This window comes from Elephas maximus, chromosome 24 (assembly GCF_024166365.1).
Source record: "Elephas maximus indicus isolate mEleMax1 chromosome 24, mEleMax1 primary haplotype, whole genome shotgun sequence".
NCBI lineage: Eukaryota > Metazoa > Chordata > Mammalia > Proboscidea > Elephantidae > Elephas > Elephas maximus.
Window position 1 is genome coordinate 24236768 of NC_064842.1, and position 21869 is coordinate 24258636.

The 21869-nt window shown below is 42.3% G+C and overlaps 1 protein-coding gene across 11 annotated transcripts in view; it reads right to left on the bottom strand.

Annotated features, from left to right (window-relative positions):
• CHRM3 (cholinergic receptor muscarinic 3) overlaps positions 1–21869 on the bottom strand; it is a 552731-nt gene that overhangs the window by 44363 nt on the left and 486499 nt on the right. The window contains exon 5 of one of the 11 annotated variants that reach the window (XM_049868502.1): positions 7097–7276. The exons of the other annotated variants lie outside the window; for them this stretch is intronic. The gene's annotated coding sequence lies outside the window, so the exon portion shown is untranslated. The remainder of the gene's footprint in view (positions 1–7096; positions 7277–21869) is intronic. 11 annotated transcript variants of the gene reach the window in all.

Sequence of the window (21869 nt, forward strand, 5' to 3'; positions counted from 1 at the left end):
CACGGGGTTGTCATGAGTTGGAGTCAACTCCAAGGCAGCTGGTGATTTTTACTACTTGTGTTCATGTCAAGGGCAGACGCCTGTCTTAATCATCTCATTTCCCTTATGTCTAACGCACAGCCTGGCAGGGGCAGTGGACGGTTGGACATGGGGGTGCGGAGGAAAAAGAAGAGAGCTATTTTATGGAAATCTTATGATATAAAAATACTGAAAAGAGAGTCATCATATAACATTTTCTGTTAAAGAGAAATTTTCTGGGTTTTCCCTTCATGGGAAGAAGCATGGAACAGTTAGTTGAGCTCCCGGTTTGATTTCTTTCACAAAACTGCGTAGCTTTAGGCAATTCAACTCGCCCCTCTTAGCCTTCCTCTCTTCATCTATAAAATGGAGAGATTAGCTTTCTGCACAGCTCTGAAAGTTAGAGCGAATGTACAATAGCATCTAGTACATAATAGGTGCCAAATAAATGGCATCTGATGTTATTATCCAGAAGGTAGAGTTTATTTGCTAGTTACTTGAAAGCAATTTCTTTCTTTTTTTTAAGAAAAGGAATGTGGCTCCCACAAAACTCCCAACTTCCTCCAGAATGTTAAAGAGAAACAGCAGGGTGTTTCAGAATATAAACCTTTCCTATTAGGTTCTGAAGGAATGACTGTAATAGAATCTGTAACTGAAATCTAAATTACCTGAGAGTGTCTTATATAGATTAAAACTATAAGCAAACTCAGTAACTGTGTGTTTTTATGTCCGTGTTTCTGAGCCATAAACAGATGGGGGTAGGGAGGAGAGGAGAGAGATAGAAAGGGGCAGGGAGTGAGAGAGAGAAGGGTTTGGAGAGGGAGGGAGGAAGGGAGTGTGTGTGTGTGTATGTGTGTATGTGTGTGGGGGGGGGCAATTTTAACATAAATGTGCTTCATTTTCTGTAAACCCTTCTAATGGTGCAATTTTCCAGACATCTTGCACTTGCCCTCTCTGTTGAAAATATCAACTATGACTCATGGAAGGTGAAAACAAGATGATGTTTATGTCTTTCCCTAAGAGCTGTTCAATAAGTAAATGACTTCTTTCAAATGTGCTTTCTTTGTGAAAACTTTTTGGCGAACCTGCAAGCTAAGCTCATAGAACCCAGAGTCATGAAGCACGCGCTGAATAAACACTCCTGGGAACTGATTGTTGGCATAACCGAAACACAAATACGTATATATATATATATATACCCACTGCTGTCGAGTTGATTGTGACTCATAGCGACCCGATAGGACAGAGTAGAACTACCCATAGGTTTCCAAGGAGTGCCTGGCGGATTCAAACTGCAGACCTCTTGGTTAGCAGCTGTAGCACTTAACCACTACACCACCAGGGTTTCCAAATGTGTATATATATATGTATATATATATATATATACACGAGGGCACTGAGTTTTGGGATATATATACACATGCATCTATTATACACCAAATGTAGAATAACCTCAATAAAAACCTTCTTGGCTTCCTAGTTTCTTCTCTTTAACCCTGTCCCCACTGGCATGCTGATTGGCTAGGGTTGAGCTGATCAAGCCAGGTTCCATGATGTTCTCTCTCCTAGGAATGTTTACTTGGGAGTGAAAGGCAGTTGGTCAGTGTGAGGAGGCTAGACCCATGCACAGTGGTGATGTACACTCTGGGCAATGGGTGTCATCTTCTGTCCACCATCTACAAAGAGATGTAGACTGAGTTGGTCTCAGAGTGAGAAGACTAAGGCACAGCTGAAGATAGAGTCTTGTTCTGGTTCCAAATGGCCTCCAGATACCAGCTAGGGTCCCGCACAAGCCTGAATCTCTTCTGTCCCTCAGGTTTCCTGAGATACCTTATCTCAATATCCCCAATTATTCTGTTGGCTTACATTACCCTCCAGCTGGTTTCTCTAACTGATAACCACATGACCTACAACAATAAATGCATGCCAGTATTTTAACATCTAGGAATCAGATCAATGTTAAGGGTGTGGGGCTCTTTATCTCTGTGCATTACTCTGATTTGAGTTAAGCATGAAAATCAAGAAAAAAACAAGCCCATTGCCGTCAAGTCGATCTGACTCATGGCCACCCTACGTGTTGCAAAGTAGAACTGAGCTCTATAAGATTTTCTCGGCTGTAATATTTATGGAAGGAGAGTGGTGCCAAGGGTTAAGCCCTGGACTACTAACTGGAAAGTTGGTGGTTTGAACCCTCCCAGGGCCCAGTGGCATCTCAAAAGAAAGGCCTGGTGATGTGCTTCCAAAAGGTCAGAGCAATGAAAACCCTACAGAGCACAGCTTGACTCTGCAACACACAGGGTCACCATGAGTTAGAACCAACTCAAAGGCAACTGTCTCTCTCTTTTTTTTCAATCTTTACAGAGACAGGTCGTTAGGCCTTTCTTCTGCAGTGCCATTGTAAAATGAAGCTCATTATTTAAATAATTCCTATCTAATGAGCTAATGGTATTAAGATGAAAAAAAAAAGGGTAGAAACTGAGCAAATACCGCTTTCACCAGTATTTTGGTTTCGAATAATAAACTACCAAAAAGAACCAAAAACCCAACCCAGTGCCATGGAGTCGATTCTGACTCGTAACAAGCCTATAGGACAGGGTAGAACCACCCCACAGAGTTTCCAAGGAGCGCCTGGCGGATTCGAACTGCCGACCCTTTGCTTAGCAGCTGTAGTACTTAACTACTATGCCACCAGGGTTTCCAATGATGGAACTATTCAGCATGCTACTAATAGAAAGGTATGGAAATCAGCATTTTGATGCCCCCTAGCTCCAACAGGATTAAGAAGTAGTCAAGTATTGGAGATACTATATAATTCTACAACATTGTGTAAAACTACCTCCAAGAGTAGCAATAAGAGCTCTGATTTGGAGGTGAGGAGAGTGATTTAATCGTAAATCACTGTACTTTAATTCATTGATACTGTCTTAGAAGAACACTGGAGAAACCATGTTACCTGCCATCAAGTCAATTGGTTCTGACTCATAGTGACCCTATATGACAGAGTGGATCTGCCGCATAGGAGTTCCTAGGCTGTAATCTTTACAGGGGAGCCCTGGTGGTGCAGTGGTTAGGAATTTGCCTGCTAAGCAAAAGGTCAGCAGTTGGAATCCACCAACGACCCCTTGGAAACTCTATGGAACACTTCTACTCTATCCCATAGTATCACTATGAGTCGGAATCAACTTGATGGCAATGGGAATCTTTATGGGAGCAGATTGCCAGGTCCTTTCTCCCGAAGAGCAGATGGTGGGTTTGAACCATCGACTTTTTGGTTAGTAGCCAAGCTTTTGACCATTACACCATGAGGGCTCCTTGGAGAAACCATAAGAAGTGTTACATAGAAAAATATTAACTTTCAATTAATTTTGACTAATTGCTATTCATTCCACCCAATATGCTAAATCAACACCAGGATAAGACGACCAACAATTTAAGGCGGACTGAATGCAAAGTAGCAAGGGCAACACGATATTGTCTTATGATATAGCCCCTTTGATCATCATTGTCAATATTAGCCCAATTCCATAGGTCCTCCTTACTTTATGATCCTATAGAACAGGGGTTGGCTATGGAACAAATCTGGCACGCTGCCTAGTTTTGTAAGCTTGTGAGCTAAGAATGGTTTTTACATTGTTAGGTGGTTGGAAAAGAAATCAAAAGAATATCATTTTGTGATACATGGAGACTAGATGAAATTCAAGTTATAGTATACACAAATAAGTGCCCACAAATAATGACTATAGAGATGCTTGTTTATTTACATATTGTCTAGGGCTGCTTTAGCACAACAGAGTTGAATGGTCGCTACCAAGACCCTATGGTGACAAAGCCTAACGTATCTACTATCTGATCCTTTACAGAAAATGTTTGCTGACCCCTGCCATAGAATCATGTTCATTGGGGTTTTTTTTTTTTTTTTAATTGTGGTTTAAGTGAAAGTTTACAAATCAAGTCAGTCTCTCATACAAAAACTCATATACACCTTGCTACGCACTCCTAGCTCCTCTCCCCATAATGAGATAGCACACTCCTCTCTACCCTGTATTCCCCGTGTCCATTCAGACAGCTTCTGTCCCCCTCTGCCTTCTCATCTTGCCTCCACATAGTCTCATGTATCTACTTGAGCCAAGAAGTTCACTCCTCACCAGTATCATTTTCTGTCTTATAGTCCAGTCCAATTCCTGTCTAAAGAGTTGGCTTTGGGAATGGTTCCAGTTTTGGGCTAACAAAGGGTCCAAGGACCATGACTTCCGGGGTCCCTCTTATCTCAGGTAGACCATTAAGTCTGGTCTTTTTATGAGAATTTGAGATCTGCATCCCACTGCTTTCCTGCTCCATCAGGGATTCTCTGTTGTATTCCCTGTCAGGGCAGTCATTGGCGGTAACCGGGCACCATCTAGCTCTTTTGGTCTCAGGCTGATGTATTTTCTGTCTCTTGGGCCCATCTTTACCTTATGCCTTTTGTGTTCTTCATTCTCCTTTGCTCCAGGTGGGTTGAGACCAATTGATGCATCTTGGATGGCTGCTTGCTAGCGTTTAAGATTTTGGGGTCATTTTTGAGAAACTCATCTACTCTCTAGTCTTGTTTATTGCTGTTGGGCACCATCGAGTCGATTCTGACCCATAGAGGCCCCATGTGACAGAGTAGAACTGCTCCATGGGGTTTTCCAGGCTGTAATCTTTATGCAAGTAGGACGCCAGGTCTTTTTCCCCATGAAGCTGCTGGGTGGGTTCAAACCTCCAACCTTTCCATTAGCAACCAAGCACTTAACCTTTGTGTTACCAGGGCTGCTTTTTTCAAGTCTTACTGGTCCTGAAGGGCAGAAATCACATCTGCCTTGTTTGTGATGTTTACCTAGCACTTAACTTGGTGCTTGGCACATAGCTGCGTTCAAATATATTTGTTGAATGATTGACTCCTCATAAATTATCTTGTGGGTGTACAAAAGGAGGAGATACAAAAAGATTTAATAGACTGACCCTGCCTTTAGGTTTAAATTTAACTAGGGGCTTTGAAAAAAAAAAAGTATGTATATATATATGAAATTAAAGTTGCAAGGAATCTATGCAGAGGAAGCCTACCCACAGTGAAGCAGAAACAGACTATCTGTTTTGAATATATGATCCGTTCCATATATTAATGGTACCTTTGGAAAGTCACTTATCTTTCTGATCCTCAGTTTCCTCCTCTATAAAATGGGTATAGTAGCTACCTATTTGGGTTATTGTGAGGAAAAATAATATGAAGTATTAAATAAATGACATTCCTCACCAACTAAGAGTTCACTGATCACCACAGAGAGCAAACCCACGAGAGAGAGAGAGAGAGAAAGAGGGAGAGGGCATGATCGTTATGAGCAGAGAGGCTGCACTGAGCCGTGAAGAGGAGGAGGGACTTCAGCTCATGGATGGGAGAGGGAAGGCAGGGAAAGGAGGAGCTTGGCACATGCAGAGGAAAACCAGACAACGGTGGTAGCTGTGGAGGCTTCACGGATAAGGACATGTAAAAAAGACTAGAGAGGTAGAGAAAGACCAAACTGTGCAGGGCCCACAAGCCTGGTTTAGGCATTTGACTTGCACTTAATAATAATAAAGATTTGCTGAACAGGTTTCAATGGGATGTGTTAGGTGCTGTGATGGTGAATTTTATGTGTCCACCTGGTGAGGTTACAGTGCCCACTTGTTTGGTCAAACACTAGTCTAGATGCAGTTACGCTGTGGTTACAGGTGGTAAAATCAGCTGGCCTTAAGTAAATCAAATTACCTCCCATCATGTGGATGGGTCTCCTCCAAACAGTTGAAGGCCTTATGGGCAATAAGGGAGTCTTCCCTAGAGTGTATTCTGTCTCCAGACTATAAACAGACGTCTTGCCAGAACTCCTTCACTCTTTCTGTCTCTGGACCTACAGATTTCGGGAAACAAGACTGCAGGAATCTCCAGCCTGTTGCCTGACCTATGGGTTGTGGAATTGCCAGCCCCCCACGATCGCATGAGCCGAATCCTTCAAATAAATTACTTTATCTCTTTCCCATCTATAGCTCTCATTCTCTATATATAGAGATCCCTGAGTGGCACAAATGGTTTGCACTTGACTGCTGACTGAGAAGACGGCTGTTCAAACCCAGCCAGTGGATCTGTGGAAGAAAGTCTTGGCAGCCAAGAAAACGCTATGGAGTATAGCTCTACTCTGTAACACATGGGGCTGCCATGAAACTGAATCGACTGAATGGCAATAGGCCTGGGCTCTTTCTCTATATACCTTCCTAGTTCTGTTTCTCTAGAGAACCCTAAGAGAGGTGCAAAGCAGTGCTTAGAAAGTTTTCTTTCATATTTTCCTATTACCAGAGTGGGCTCTTAGCTTCTTCACAATTCTAGCCTTGGATACGCCTAAAGCCTACAAACATGTGTTACGACCTGATTGCACTTTCTGGCACCGTCATGACTTTCAGAACTATTTGGGGATCCCATGAATAGTTGTGCTTCCCCAGCAGTTCCTGTATCGGGGTCATTTCAAAAATATTTTCTGGAGATATTCTTCTCTGGCCCTAACTTCTGCAAGCAGTTTATGAAGAAAAAAATAATAACTGGAGGATTTTTCTGCCAAACTCTTAAGCTGAACGAGAGAAACTTTGACTAAAACATTGTCTTATGCAGGTGGCTTTATGCTCTCAGGGGTTCAGAGTTTGCTGGGTTTTGAGGTCTGTTCGTGACATCTATCACAGCATGTCAATTACTTGGAAAAACATACCCACTATGCTAAAAATACTCGGCAGTCTAGCATGACTGCAGGCTGTCAGAATGCCTTATTCTGATTTCTATACTTCCTGCTGATATTTGGACATATTCACAAGTGTAATGTTTACCACTATTTTGTTCTTCTTTATAAAAGTAGATGGCAGTGGACTGAGGCTTAAGGGCGGGTGCCTCGGAAAAGGATTTGTGCTGTATTCTGCCATTTCTCAGCTGTTCTGGATAAGTCATTTAGCCCCAACTGCTCCTTGGGAAGGTGATTTGGGGTTCAGCCTGTTTCACGCATGAGGTCGGTTAGTTTCTTTTGGGAGGAGGGCCACTTCTTACCTTAGCTTCTCCTCCTCTTGGCGTGGGCTGTCCCTGCATGTCTGCTAGCTATATGTTGGAGCCATGATTTGTCATAGAGTACCAAGGCTGGAAGGTAGCTCTGGAATATGCCAACCCATCACCTTGTTTTACAGAGATGAAGACTGAGGCCTCTAGGCTTTTAAGCGGATGTGTTCAAAACTGAAAAACAGCAGAAGACGAAAGTGCAGGTTATCTGACTACAGGATGGTTATGCTGTGACCACACAGTGTTGCTACCTTTCTAGACATTCAAGTCTTGCCTTGTTCTAGTGTATCAAAGAGTAGCTTCAAGTTGGGGGAGACTGGGCCACATCTATATGGTGAACCCCATCAGATCAATGTGACTAGTATGCGTGTGTCGGGGTAGGGGCGATTTACTAAAATTATCGGGACAAACACGGACTGTTTTTTATTTCTATTTTCAGAATTCGGTCAAGTGTTAAAAATAATTAGAGGATACAGCGTGTTTATAAATAGGGGCATATTTGTGGCCGAAAAGTTTTTTCCACTCTTAGACCAGTTAAAATGTTCTGGCACCCTCATATTTGGCCAATATTTGACAACATTGTCTTCTACTAACGAGGAGAGGAGAAACTGTCCCAGGTTAAGGTGGTTATTTAGGGTCTAAAGAATCAGCATTAGAGCTTCTGAATCCCTTTTATGCCAGAGAGCTATCTAGCCCCTATTAACTGCAATGACCTACACGAAATACAACAGGAAGATATTACGAATGAACAAACCAATTAAAAGCAGGGGAAAAAGAAATAAGCCACTGGTCATGTATTTGGATTCAAGTTTGCTCAAGTACTTATTCTCAAACAAACTCTACATAAGACACAGAAAATAATATCATAACACTAGAGGCTAGTCTATGGTGCTGCTCAGCCATCCTGCAATCTTTCAAACCCATATATCCTCTTTCTCTGTAATACTCCACCACTCCTCTGCCAGTTTGTCATGCTGTGGTGGCTTGCATGTTGTTATGATGCTGAAAGCTATGTGTCTTAGTTTTCTAGTGATGCTATAACAGAAATACCACAAGCAGGTGGCTTTAACACAAAGACATTTATTTTCTCACAGGAGGCTAGGAGTTAGAATTCAGGGCACTGGCCTTAGGGGAAAGCTTTCTTTCTCTGTCAGCTCTGGGGGAAGGTTCTTGTCTTTTCAGCTTTTTCTCTGGTTCCTTGAAGAGCTCTGTGTGGCTTAGCATCAATCTTCCCCCATCTCTGCTTCTCTTCCTTGCTTGCTTAGTCTATTTTATATCTCAGAAGAGATTCACTTAAGACACATCCTACACTAACCTTATCTCATTAACATAAAAAGGCAATCCATTCCCAAATGGGATTATAACCACAGGCATAGAGATGAGGATTTATAACATGTATTTGGGGGGGACACAATTCAATCCATAAGATTCCACCCTTTGGCTTCCAAAAGTTCGTGTCCTTCCCACAATGCAAAATATACTCCCCCCAACACATCATCACATCACATCATCCCAAAAGTCACCAAACTCCAATCATCGGCTCCAAGTTCAAAATCTCATCTTCTAAATGATCTAAATCAAATATGGGTGAGACTTTAGGCATATTCCATCCTGGGGCAAAATTTTTCCTCATCTGTGAACCTGTGAAATCTGGACTACAAGTTATCTGTTTCCAAAGTACAATGGCGGAACAGTTATAAGGTAGACATTTCTATTACAAACGGGAGAAATTGGAGGGAAAGAAGGAATAACAGGCACCAAGCAAGCCCAAAACCCAGCAGAACCATTTACATTAGCTCTCAAGGCTTGAAAATAATCCTCTGTTCTTTGGGACCATCTGGGCAATGCCTTGACCTTCCGGACATGTTGGCCATGCTCTCTGGATTCTAGGTGGAGATCCCTCAGCCCTGGGCTCAGCCTTCCAGGCTCAGTGGGATGGCCGCTCTGCTCCTTTGGCTTTGAGTGGACTCATTCTCCTAGTCCATCAGGGTGGCAACCTCATCCCCTCAGCCCTGGCAGGCTCCATTCTTTTGCCCCTTGCACATGGCAGCCCTACCCCCTCAGCTTTGGGCAGTGGCCCCATCCTCTTGGCCAAACTGAATGGCAGCCCCACACTCTGGAACCCAATTGGTGAAGATCTGACTCTTTGAAACCTAGGAGGCTGTGGCTCTGCCCATTGACACCCCAGAGGTTGTGGCCCTATACTTGGAGACCACAGAGGCTGTGCCCCCCCCACCCCCACCCCCATCCCCGCCACCTTTCAGACTGAGGCAGCTTTGCTTCTCATATTCCTTCCAACAGTTCTGCTGATCTCTGAGCTGTTCGAGGGATGGTTCTTTTCTTCTCTTGCAGGACAACAGTTGTAGCTCTTTTGGCATGTTTTCTGCTCGTAGAATTCCAAGAGGCAGACAGCGTTCCTTTTTTCTTTCTTTCTCTGTCCTCTTCTTTCTAAGCAGATGGGTTTTCTGCTGTGGTAGTTGGTTAGATCCATCAGTCACAGGCTTAGAAAAAAGATTGTGTAGCCATGTCCCTGGTGAACATTTTAGGACACGTATCCTTAGTTTGTATAACAGAATTTTCCAAATCTTTAAGTTTTGTTTTCATTTTGCATAGTTCATTTTTAAGTCCATCTCTTTTCTCTCACATTTTACTGTAAGTGGCAAGGAGAAATTACATGGCCCCTTTAAGATCTTGCTTAAAAATCCCTCAGCTAAATATCCAACTTAATCACTTACAAGTTCTATTTTCTACCAAACATTTGAGCATAATTCAGACAAGTTCTTTGGCACTGCACAAAAAGCCTCACCCTTCCTCCATTGTCCATTCACATGTTCATCATTTTCTTTTAAAGCCTCACCAGGAGCACATTTAACATCCACGGTTCTAGCAACATTCTGTCACTAGCACTGTATGTATTCTCTAAAACAACAGAGACTTTCTCTATAGCTCTCCTTACTTTCTTCTGAGCCCTCTCCAGAATCACCTTTGATGTCCATAATTTTATCAACAGTTTCTTCAAGGCAATCTAGGCTTTACTATTAGGCACCTTAAAACTCTTCCAGCATCCACCCCTTACCCAATTCCAAAACTGTTTCCACTTTTCAGGTATCTGTTAGAGTAGCACCCCACTCGTGGTACCAAATTCGGTCTTAGTTATCTAGTACTGCTATAACAGAAATACCACAAGTGGGTGGCTTTAACAAACAGAAATTTATTTTCTCACAGTTTAGGGTGCTGGCTCTAGGGGAAAGCTTTCTCTGTCGGCTCTGCAGGAAGATCTTTTTCTCTTCAGTTTGTTTCCTGGTTCCCTGAAGAGCTCTGTGTGGCTTAGCATCAATTTTCCCCCATCTCTGCTTCTCTGGCTTGCTTGTTTAATCTCCTTTATATCTCAAAAGAGATCAATTTAAGACACACCCTATGATAATCTTGTCCTATTAACATAACAAAGACAACCCATTCCCAAATGGGATTATAACCACAGGCATAGAGATTAGAATTTACAACACGTATTTTTGGGGGACACTATTCAACCCATAACACCCATAACACTATGCCACTGGTATTGTAAATACCAGCAGGGTCACCCCTGGAGGACATGTTTCAATGGAGCTTCCAGGCTAAGACTAGGATGAAAGGCCTGGCAACAGACTTGAAAATTGTCTAATAAAAACCCTGTGGGTTACAACAGAATATTGTTCAATATAGTGAAGATAAGCCTTCTAGATTAGAAGGCAACAGTGGACTCAACAATAGTGGTGATCATGAGGATGGCATGGGGCTGAGGAGCCTTTTGTTCTGTTGTACACGCAGTCAAATGAGTCAGAGCTGACTCAATGGCAGCTAACAACACAATACATAATATGTGTTTAAATAAATGCCATTATAATGCTCACTTTCCACTTCCGTGATCATGTATCTTGCTTGCAAGCTTGGGTTGATTCCACAATTCTAATTTAGCAAAACCCACCGGAAACATATCTCAAAGCAGGAATACTGTTAGGGGTGGGTCCAACATGATACCTTAGATTAAATGGGCAGCACAGTCACTGTGAGAATCGATAATACAGAGAAATAAAGAACAAAGTTGCCTCTGTAGTTTATCATTTTTTATCGCTGCTCAGTAGAAGTAAGTCTAGCTTTCATGTATGCCTCAAGTGAAAACTAATGAATGTTGTTTGAGACAAAAAGAGGATAAACAGGCCCAACACCTGCACGTGCTCACCTATTTAATGCACAGTGAGAAAGTAGGAAAAGCAGGGTCTCCTGGAGAAGTTCGTTTTGGGACAGCTTTTAATTTGAAGGAAGGTGGCGAACAAGGTTGACAGCTACTCTAGAAGCATAACCACAGCGTGAATGCTCATGGCAGAACACAGAGGAGGCCCTTTTTTTCCTTCCCAGAACACCAGGTGAAGTTTCGGGGAAAAATATTCGGAGAACAAACAAACCATAAAACCAACCCACAAAACTCTGAATCTGCTCACCTCTGAGACTGAGCCGTCTTGTCAGCTGATCCATTTTATGTTTGAATTGTTCGCCTGTCCCACAGGAAGGACTGGTGTCATATGTCTGCACATTGCTGACACTCAACAAACAATATTAATCCTTATCATATATATGACTTAATCGAAGGCCTGCACAGGAAACTAACAGACAAGGTTTCATCTGTCCTCCCTGCCTGGAAGGTGTAATTCTCCTTATTTGAACACCTGTAACCTACCTGGGAAACGGAAGGCTGCTCAGTGCTCCACTTCTTGCCTCTCTTCACTTCCCTATGTATTAACATGTGACCATTTAGAGATGTGGCTTCTCGGTCTGTTTCCTTCTGTCAGCATTGCACACAATGCCTATTCTTTCTCTCTTTAGATAATAAACTCCTTGTGTACACAGACTGTGCCATTTCTGCACTGAGAACCTTTCCAGGAGCACCTCCTAGAATGTGCTTTAATCCTATTTAGCTTCAAGTACCAAGGAATGACTCACTAACAAGAACTGCAGAACAGCCCCCAAACTTAATGGACACATGGAAGTTGAAACAATAAGCCCCAAAAGACCTGTTCTGAACAGGAGACAATGTACCAAAACCCCCAAATCAATGAGTTGAAAGTGACTCCAAGCCCTAGTTCCCTTCATAGTATCTCCCATTCTTTCCTGCTGACTTAAACCTCTGGCATGCTAATAATCAAATAATGAATGATCCAATCAACTAATAGTCACCAAACACCCACATAACGTATAGAGCAGAGAACAAAGCGTAAAAAGAAATTTAGACACAGACTGTCCCTACAGGAGTTTGTAATTTGGGGAAATAAAGACATAGGCACATGGAAAGATCATTCCTAACGAGAGGCAATAAATACTATAATAGGTACAAATTAAGAGCTCTAGGGGTCAGAGGAGGGAAGGAACACTTGACGGTTGAGAGCTGGGGTCAGGGGTGTGCTCATTCAGAGGGGTATGGTCTGGAGACTCCAGAGTGAGCCCAGCTGAGAGGGACTTTGCCTCCTGTGGTCAGATTCTGCAGCCCTGGCAGGGGGCTACATGGAGACGAACCTCCACTAAAGAAGCTGTAGGCCACAGAGTTAAATGCATTCAGTGTCCCACCTAACTGCTTAATTATCACGTTCCAGGTTTACAGGACTGTTTTTTGACTTCGGATACTTTCAAGAAGGAGAAGTTAAAGCCGGAAGCGAGAAAGAACTGTTGGCTTGTTCTCTGGGCTGGAATAGGCAACTCCTTGGCTTGCCTTCCCTCATTGTTGTCGGGATCAAGTGGGTCCTCATTTTTACCCCCTTCATCTTCGGTACCTCTGGCGGACTATCTGGGCTTTCAGTTCGTATCATACTGCCTCACACATGGTTGGCAGTCTGCAGGTATCGCATTTATACATCTTCTTTTAGTGGATGGAGTCCCTGGGTGGTGCCAGCGGTTAACACACTAGACTGCTGACCAAAAGATGCCTCGTCATGAAGGCCTGGTGATCTACTTCTGAAAAAGCTGCCACTGAATACCTTATGGAGCACAGTTCTACTCTGACACATACGGGGTGGCCATGAGTTAGAGTCGAACTCCATGGCAACTGGTATTTTAGTGGATGCTGCTGGTGCCCCACCCAGATCCCCATTTACTGGACGTACACACCCCTTCCCCCCACCCACCCTTGCTGTAAGTGACGGCTGGTATCAACTCAGAGCTGCTGTGTCTGGGGCCTCACCTGGGGGGACCAGCTCCAATTGATCTCCAGAGCTTCCTGGTGAAGCTAGGTTCCAGCCAGAACAGGTCTTGCTCAGTCTCATCCCTGCCTTCTCCTGCTCTCCTTATCCTTCTCCTGAGGTCACTCCCCTAGTAATTTCTTTAAACCACAAAGTCGTCTTTAAACCACAAGGTCAGGTTCCAAGAAGTAGAGCTTGTTTCATACTTGATGGTGCTTGAGAACTGACTTGAGAATGTCCTAGCTGTTGGACTGAAGCCGTAGGTAAGGGGAAACAGTAGCTTACAATGAATAGTAAAATGCACTTTATTTGGGGTGTCTACTTTGCGATATGTGTGTTTATCTCAACAATCATTTAAGTTGGGAGATGTCCACTAACTGAAAGAGCAAGAGAGAGAGGATGTGTGTGTGCGACAGAGACAGAATGTGCATGGGAGAATGTGTGAGAGAACGTGTGAGACAGAGAATGTGTGCGTGAGAGAGAATTCTGCATGTGTGAGAGAATGTGTGTGTGTGAGAGAATTGTGGGTGTATGAGAATGTGTGTGTGTGTCTGAGAGAATGCGTGAGAGAATTCTGCATGTGTGAGAGAATGTGTGTGTATGAGAGAATGTGTGAGAATGTGTGCATGTGTAAGAATGTGTGTGTGTGAGGGAGAATGCGTGTGTGTCTCAGAGAATGTGTGCGTGTGTGTCTCAGAGAATGTGTGCATGTGTGAAAGAGAATGTGTGCATGGGTGAGAGGATGTATGTGTGCCTGTGTGAGAGAATGTGTGAATGTGTGTGTGAGAGAGAATGTGTGAGAGAGAGAATGTGCGTGTATATGAGAATGTGTGAGAGAGAACGTGTGCATGTGTGAGAGAATGTGTGTGTATGAGAGAAAAAAATTTTTTTTATGAGAGAATATGCGTGTGTGTGAGAATGTGTGCGTGTGTGTGAGAGAGAATGTGTGAGAATGTGTGCATGTGTGAGAGAATGTGTGCCTGTGTGAGAGAAAATATGTTTGTGTGAGAGAGAATGTGTGTGTGAGAATGTGTGTGTATGAGAGAATGTGTGAGAAAATGTGTGCATGTGTGAGAGAGAATTAGAAAGGGAGAACGTATATGAGATAGAATATGAGTGAGACAGAATGAGAAAGGGAAAGAGAGAATGTGTACGAGAGGGAGAGAAGGAGAGAGAGAATGAGAAAGCAAGATAATGAGAGAGGCAGAGTGAGAGAGAGGCTGAGAGAGAATGAGAATAGCAGCTCCCGCACAGTCCCTGGGGGGCAATCCAGCTACACAATGTGAATAAGTAAATTCGGTGTTTAGGGATAGCTGTAAGATAAACATGCCTGGTGGAAATCTGTACAGGGCACCCTGATGCAGCATTATCATTGAAAGTCACAGGAGGCCACTTAACAGCGTCATGCTACAGTACTTCCCTTCTCTTCTCTGAAAGTACCCAAGGCTGTTGCTGAGCAATTTAATTTCTCCCCTACATAATAGTACTTTTCTGAGAACTACCTGTGAGGTTTGTGTTTCATATGTCTTTACAGTGCGTGGAAGACACCAGAAGAAAAGATAATAAAGCATTTGGAGCAGGGGTGCCCCGAGCATGGGGCCAGAGGTCTTTTGTCCTGGCTCATTTTCCCCTTCAGCTCGCCCATGACAGGCTAATGCAGACAGATGGCAGCAGTCTCCTTCAGACCATGCAGAATGACACTGATTACCAGGTGAATCTGGCCTGTCATCTCTGGGTGCTAGTGTCTTTTGCCAGTTATGCAGCTAATCTAGTGAGGGCAATGATGGCTCATGGGTAAAAGTTTCACTTTTCATGAAGGAGAATCTAACCTAAAAACCCAAATCCATTGCCACTGAGTAGATTCCGACTCATAACGACCCTATGGGGCAGAGTAGGACTGTCCCATAGAGTTTCTAAGGCTGTAAATCTTTATGGAAGCTGACTACCACATCTTTCTCCTGCAGAGTGGCTGGCAGGTTCAAACCACCAACCTTTAGGTTGGCAGCCAAGTGCTTCACCACTGTGCCACTGGGGCTCCTTCCATGAAGGACCAAAAAAAAAAAAAAAACTCAATTCCCAGGCAGTGCACCTCGTGTGCAGCCATCACCGGTCCATCAGTGGAGGCTTGTGCGCTGTTATGATGCTAAACAGGTTTCAGCAGAGCTTCCAGACTAAGGAAGAAAGATCTGACAATCTACTTCTGAAAACCAGCCAACGAAAACCCTATGGATCACAACAGTCTGAGGGATGGTGCAGGAGTGGGCAGCGTTTCATTCAATTGTGCATGGGGTATCTCTGTGGCAGCTAACAACAACAATACAGCTAATCTAGTCCTACCTCTGGTGGGGAGATGGAAGATAAAATAGGAGGCAGTGTGTTGTGGGCCCCAACAGGCAGGACTGTAGAAATATCCATAAGGACATGTGGTGTTTCTCTGGGAATGGCCTTAGGTTCTTATATCACCCTGCAAATCTGTTACACAATCTTTAGTGACACTTAGAAAATGCCCTAGTCCTGGTGGATATAGTCCTACATCTTAAAATCTGATTCAGTTTTCAAATATGCTGAACAATATCAAATACCCAATGAGCACTGGTTATGTAAAAGTATTGCCATCCTCAGCACAATCATTTAAAAAAAAAAATCCTCTCCGGTGTCGGAGTCAGGAAAAAGCTTTGTATTTATTTATTTTACAACTCTATTTGGATTTGAGCAATGTCCCTCCACACTGTGAGTGCCTGATGGACACTTAAGGTTTGAGCTCTGGGCTAGAAAATGTAGCTCCCTGTGTAAATACTGCTGCTATCAGGATGGGGGGAGGAGAAAAACCACAGGAGGCAGCCCACGCTGGGGCTGCAGGAAAGGACACAGCCCCCACAGTCAGGGAGATCCAGGTCTGCCGTGTGCTTCCACCACATGCTAGCCGTGTGATCTTTGCCAAAGTCTGTTTCATTGACAAGTATCCATTTCTCCTAACCATCAGTCACTGTCATCGACTTCGAATCATGGCAACCCATGTGTTTTAGAGTAGAACTGTGCTCCATAGTGTTTTCAGTGGCTGCGACATTTTGGAAGCAGATTGTCAGGGCTTTCTTGCCAGGTGTCCCTGGATACACTTGAACCTCCGATCTTTTGGTTAGCTTCTGAGTGCTTAATTGTTTGTGCACCCAGGGACTAAAGTGGGGGTACTGATATCAATTTTACAGTATGATTGTAGGGATCAAATGGCATGATGTATGCAAAATCCCAAGGAAGTATTTATTAATCCCAGGTGCTTAAGAAATGGTATTTACCGTTATTTTTAAAGGACAACACTTAAAAGTAGGTTAATATTTTATTCATCCTATCCAGTCAAGTGAATTTCTTTGCACACAATAATTAATAATATTTGTCAAATGAATGAAGGGGTATACTGCAATATTATTTCTTTCTTCTTAAAATACTTTCACATTCATTATCCAATTTAAAAATAAATCTAAAGATGTGACCCTAATATCTTAGTGTGCTGCTGTATTTCTTCTGAATCCTGGCTTTCCTTTTTATGTCCATTGCCACAATCCTAGTTTACAGAGGCATTTACAAACCTGTTGCAGTTGAGGTGATTCTGACTAATAGAGATCCTATAGGACAGAGTAGAACTTCCCCATAGAGTTTCCAAGGAGCGCCTGGTGGATTCAAACTGCTGACCTTTTGGTTAGCAGCCATAGCACTTAACCACTATGCCACCAGGGTTTCCAACATAGCTTAATGTGCTTTCATAGCATCGATTCTACAGTCAGACTGGTTGAAACCAAGCTCCAACCCTTGCTGCCTGTGACTTTGGGCAAGCTGTTTAATCTCTCCTTCTCAGACTCAATTTCTTTATCTTTAAAATGGGTACAATAGTAGAAGCCACTTCCTATGGCTGTTGCCAGGATTAAATCAGGTCCTACACGTAACATCTGGGAACAGTGTCTGGCACGTGACATTTGGTACATGCCTGACCCCTGCCTGCATCTCTGCTCTGCTCTAGGTACGGGGACTACATTGGTATAACAAGCCCAGATCTCTGCCTAAAGGAACTGATATGTAATGTCCTTTCCTTTAAATTCATTCCTCCTGTTGTTAACAGAGTACACCTTTTGTTGTTGTTGTTGTTGAGAATATACACAGTAGAACATACACCAATTCAACCGTTTCTACAGACATAATTCAGTAATATTGATTACATTCTTCGAGTTGTGCAACCATTCTCACCCTCCTTCTCTGAATTGTTCCCGTTCCATTAACATAAACTCACTGTCCCCTAAGGTTCCTTTAAGTTGCTGTTGTCACTTTGATTCCATATAGATAGTTCTTAAAAGATTATAATGCTCAAGACACTTTTTACTAGTTAAGCTAAGCTTAACTAGTGAAAACAAGGGATTTTTAAAATATATATATTTTTTTGGTTTAAGTTTTAAAGATTCTCCCAGGGCAATAGTTTCAGGGGTTCGTCTAGCCCCCATGGCTCCAGAAAGTCTGGCGTCCATGAAAATTTGAAATCCTGTTCTACATTTTCCCGTTTTAATCAGGGCTTTTCTATAAAATCTTTGATCAAAATGTTCAAATAGCCAGGCACCATCCAGTTCTTCTGGTCTCAAGGCAAAGGAGGCAGTTGTTCATGGAGACAACCAGCCACACATTAACAAATTACATTTTTAATGGAATGGTTGAGAATATGTCATTCGTTTAATAAAAATCTCCTAATGGTTTCCCATTTTCAGTCAGATAAAATGTAGCCTCCTCAAGCCTGGTGCCAAATGCCTTATGCAATGCTGTTCAAATATTTCTACCTTTGATTCTTGCTCCACTCTCTTTCTGGTTAAACTCTAGGTTCTGTAGTCTGCTGAATACCCGCACATTCTCAGCCCTGCTCTGGCGTTGCTCCTCTCTGCCTCCTGCCCTAAGTAACGTGTCCTTCTAAGTACTAGTGCTGGAAAAGCCACTAAACTCTAAGTTCTTACCATACTCCCCTTCTCCCTTCCTTAATTTACATTTTATTTGTTTTTTTTTTTGAAAAGGTAATACATTCAGATGGTTCAAAATTCAAAAGCCACAATGAAAGCATTTCCCTGACATCCTTACCCCCGTGACACTCTGTGCTCTGCCCAAAGCCAGCCAATGCCTTCAGTGTCTTATGACTCCTTTTAGAAATATTTTATGCATATAGAAGTTTATATATCCCATTTCCTTCTTTTTATGCAAATTGCAGCACACTGTTCACAGATAACCCCGTTGACGTTGAGTCGATTTTGACTCATAGTGACCCTATAGGATAGAGTGGAACTGCCCCACAGAGTTTCCAAGAAGCACCTGGTGGATTTAAACTGCCATCTTTTTGGTTAGCAGCTGTAGTTCTCTAACCACTACACCACTAGGGTTTCCGTTCGCAAATAAGAGTATACTATATTGTTTCCGTTCGCAAATAAGAGTATACTATATTGTATACCATGGAGATATTCCGTATGTGTTCACAAGGAGGTTCTCCTCTTTTATAACTGCATCAGCCGCTGCTGTATGGACGGACTGTGATTTAGTCAACTGGAGGCCATTTAAGTTGTGTCCATTTTTTTACTAGTATACACAATGTCGCAACATATATTCTTCATTTTGTATATATGTAACACATGTCACTGATATTTTCAAGTATTCCTTGAAGTGGAATTGATGGTCAATGGGCATATATACATTTATAATTTTGATAGATATTGTCACATTCTCTATCCTAGAAGACGTACAAATTTACACTCCCACCAGCAACAGTTCAGAGTGCCAGTTTCTTCACACTCTTGACAACATAATGTGTTATTACACTTTTTAGTCTTCATCTGGTAAGTAAAAAATGATATCTCAGGATAGTTTAATTTGCACGTAATTCTATACCTACATAATCCAAAAAAACCAACTGAAAAAACCCTTATATTTCTAATTTCTTTTTCATTTCTGATTGCAGTAACTTCAGAACAATTTTAGTAATGGGAATGATGACTATCCTTGTTTTATTGCTAAGTTTTATGGGAATGCTTCTAGTCTTTCCCTTTTAAACATGATGCTAGTTTGAAGGCTAAGATGTTATGTTTCTAGCTAAACATGTTCTTTAAATTTTTTTTTTTTTAATCCAGAATGGACTGAATTTTATCAAATACCTTTTCAGTATCTATGCAGAAGATCATATGATTCTTCTCCTTAGATCTCTTAGTACATTGAGTTGTATTAGTAGGTTTCACAATGGTGAACCATTCTCATGTTCTTGGAATAACTCTCATTGTTCATGGTATTTCCTCCAAGTGTGTTGCTGTATTGTGCTTCCTACTATTATAAATCAGGATTCGTCCACCAATTTTCACAAATAAAATTATTTGGTAGCTCGCTTTCTTTGGTGAGTTTTAAAACATTGTATCACATGCTTTCTTTGCTAAAAAGAAAAAAAAAAATTGGAAACTCTTCCTTTTCCCCCTACTTTTTCTATGCCCTGGAACCAATTTAAGAGCACTGAACTGGTCTGTTCTTAAAAGGTTTGGTAGAATTTCCTTTTGAAACTATCTAGGCCTGGACTTTCCATTGTCCTGTTCTAAGGAACTGACCCCTGGTGGCAGTTTCTACCTGCTATCCTGGCAGCTATTGAGTAGATGGGTTGGTTTGATGGGGTGACCATTGAAGGGCTGGACTTAGGCAGTTTGGAGCCAGGGTCTGGCCGATAAGGCCCTTCATATTGCAAAGTGACATATGGCCAGGTATAATCTTCTCTTGGGGATTCTGAATTTGAGCTGCCCACACAGAAAGAACAGAGAGAAAGTGACCCTGGCTGCTCAGGGCATTGCGGGATGACAGCTGGGGCACTGCAGGTGCTGAACCCTGAGCGTTTCTGGAGTTGTTGTCACAACCAGAGTAAAGACGAGCCCTTGTCCCATCCTCCCAGAGGACTGCTGAACACATCAACGTCCCCCTGCATCCCCACATTTGCTAAAGTAACAAGACCTGAGTAATATGTACTGTGTCCCTTCTGGGTAACTTGAAAGAACCTAAATAACAAGAGACAGTGTAGTATAGCCATTAGGAGTACAGGGGTTGGAGCTGAACAGGCCCAGGCTTGAGTTCTGGCTTGGGCCTCTATTAGCCACCCTCAGCTCATAGCTAGATTGTAAGCAAAACTCCTCCAAGTATCCTGAGGTTCAAGAATAACCCAACATCCACCTGAATGATTGGAAAGTTTGAGAAAATTTTCTATAGGCCTTTCATCACAACCTTTTCATTTAGAATTATAAGGCTGAGCATAAAGTAGAAAACTGTTGTGAACGTTTCTCTTAATTTCATTGGAATCTAGGCTTTGACCTATCATCAAACAAATGGAAAGAAGTTCTGTGAACGTAGGCTGCATTTTAAGTAATTCAGGCTATGACCTCTTTAATTTGTTCTCTATCATGAAGCAATTTGGGAGTCTTGTTGTTAGGTGCTGTCGAGTTGGTTCTGTCTGACTCATAGCGGCCCTATGTACAACAGACTGAAACACTGCCTGGTACTGTGCCATCCTCATAATCATTGTTATGTTTGAGCCCATTGTTGCAGCCACTGTGTCAATCCATCTCAATGTGGGTCTTCCTCTTTTTTGCTGACCCTCTACTTTACCAGCCCCTGGAGAAGGACATCATACTGGGAGTCTTAGTCATATTTATTTTCACATTGTACTAACAGGCAACTTATAGAAATCAAGTTAATAAATATGAATATATTAAATTTAATTATTTGCTTATTTTACCTGAAAATCTCTACCTTTACCTGCCATTTTTAAATTTCTGTTTTTATTTTTACGTTCTACTCCCTCTTGGAACTGAGCAAATAAAAAAAAAAAAAATCAAAATAACCATGTCATTGGAATTGCTATTTAATGACTTTCAAGTTCTAGCCATCGCTGTGCTGATTTCTTTGAAAAAACTGTGCTTATAAGTGTGTTTTTTTGATTTAATCTGTAAATGAAGTCAAAGGATGATGGTGGTCCAAGAAGTTATGCTGCTGGGATGTTTCAATTTTCTGACACATCTTCCTTCTAATAGACTAAATTCCTCACATAAGAGGGAAATACATGAGCACAAAAACTGTGCTTTCTGTGTCTGTATAATTATTGAGAAACTTAGCAGTCTTCCCCTTGTGTTTACAGGATAGATGATGCTCATAAAACCATGGGAGAATTCCATAGACTTCAGACAGCTTTGCAACTTCTTCCCTGACTTTGTAGTCCTAGTTAAAACAAGCAATCCTTTCTAAATGGAGAAACTGGTGTCTGGAGAGTCTCATGTCATTTACCTACTGCAAACCAGAGGGAGAAGCTGATTTACTGCAGACCAGTTACCAGTTGCCATCAAGTCCACTCAGACCCCATTGGCGTCAGAGCAGAAGTGTTCTCCATAGGGTTTTCTATGGCTGATTTTTTGGGAAGTAGATTACCAGGCCTTTCTCCCAAGGGCCTCCAGGTGGGTTCAAACCTCCAGCCTTTTGGTTAGTGCATGAGTCTGCTAACCTTTTACATTACGCAGGGACCC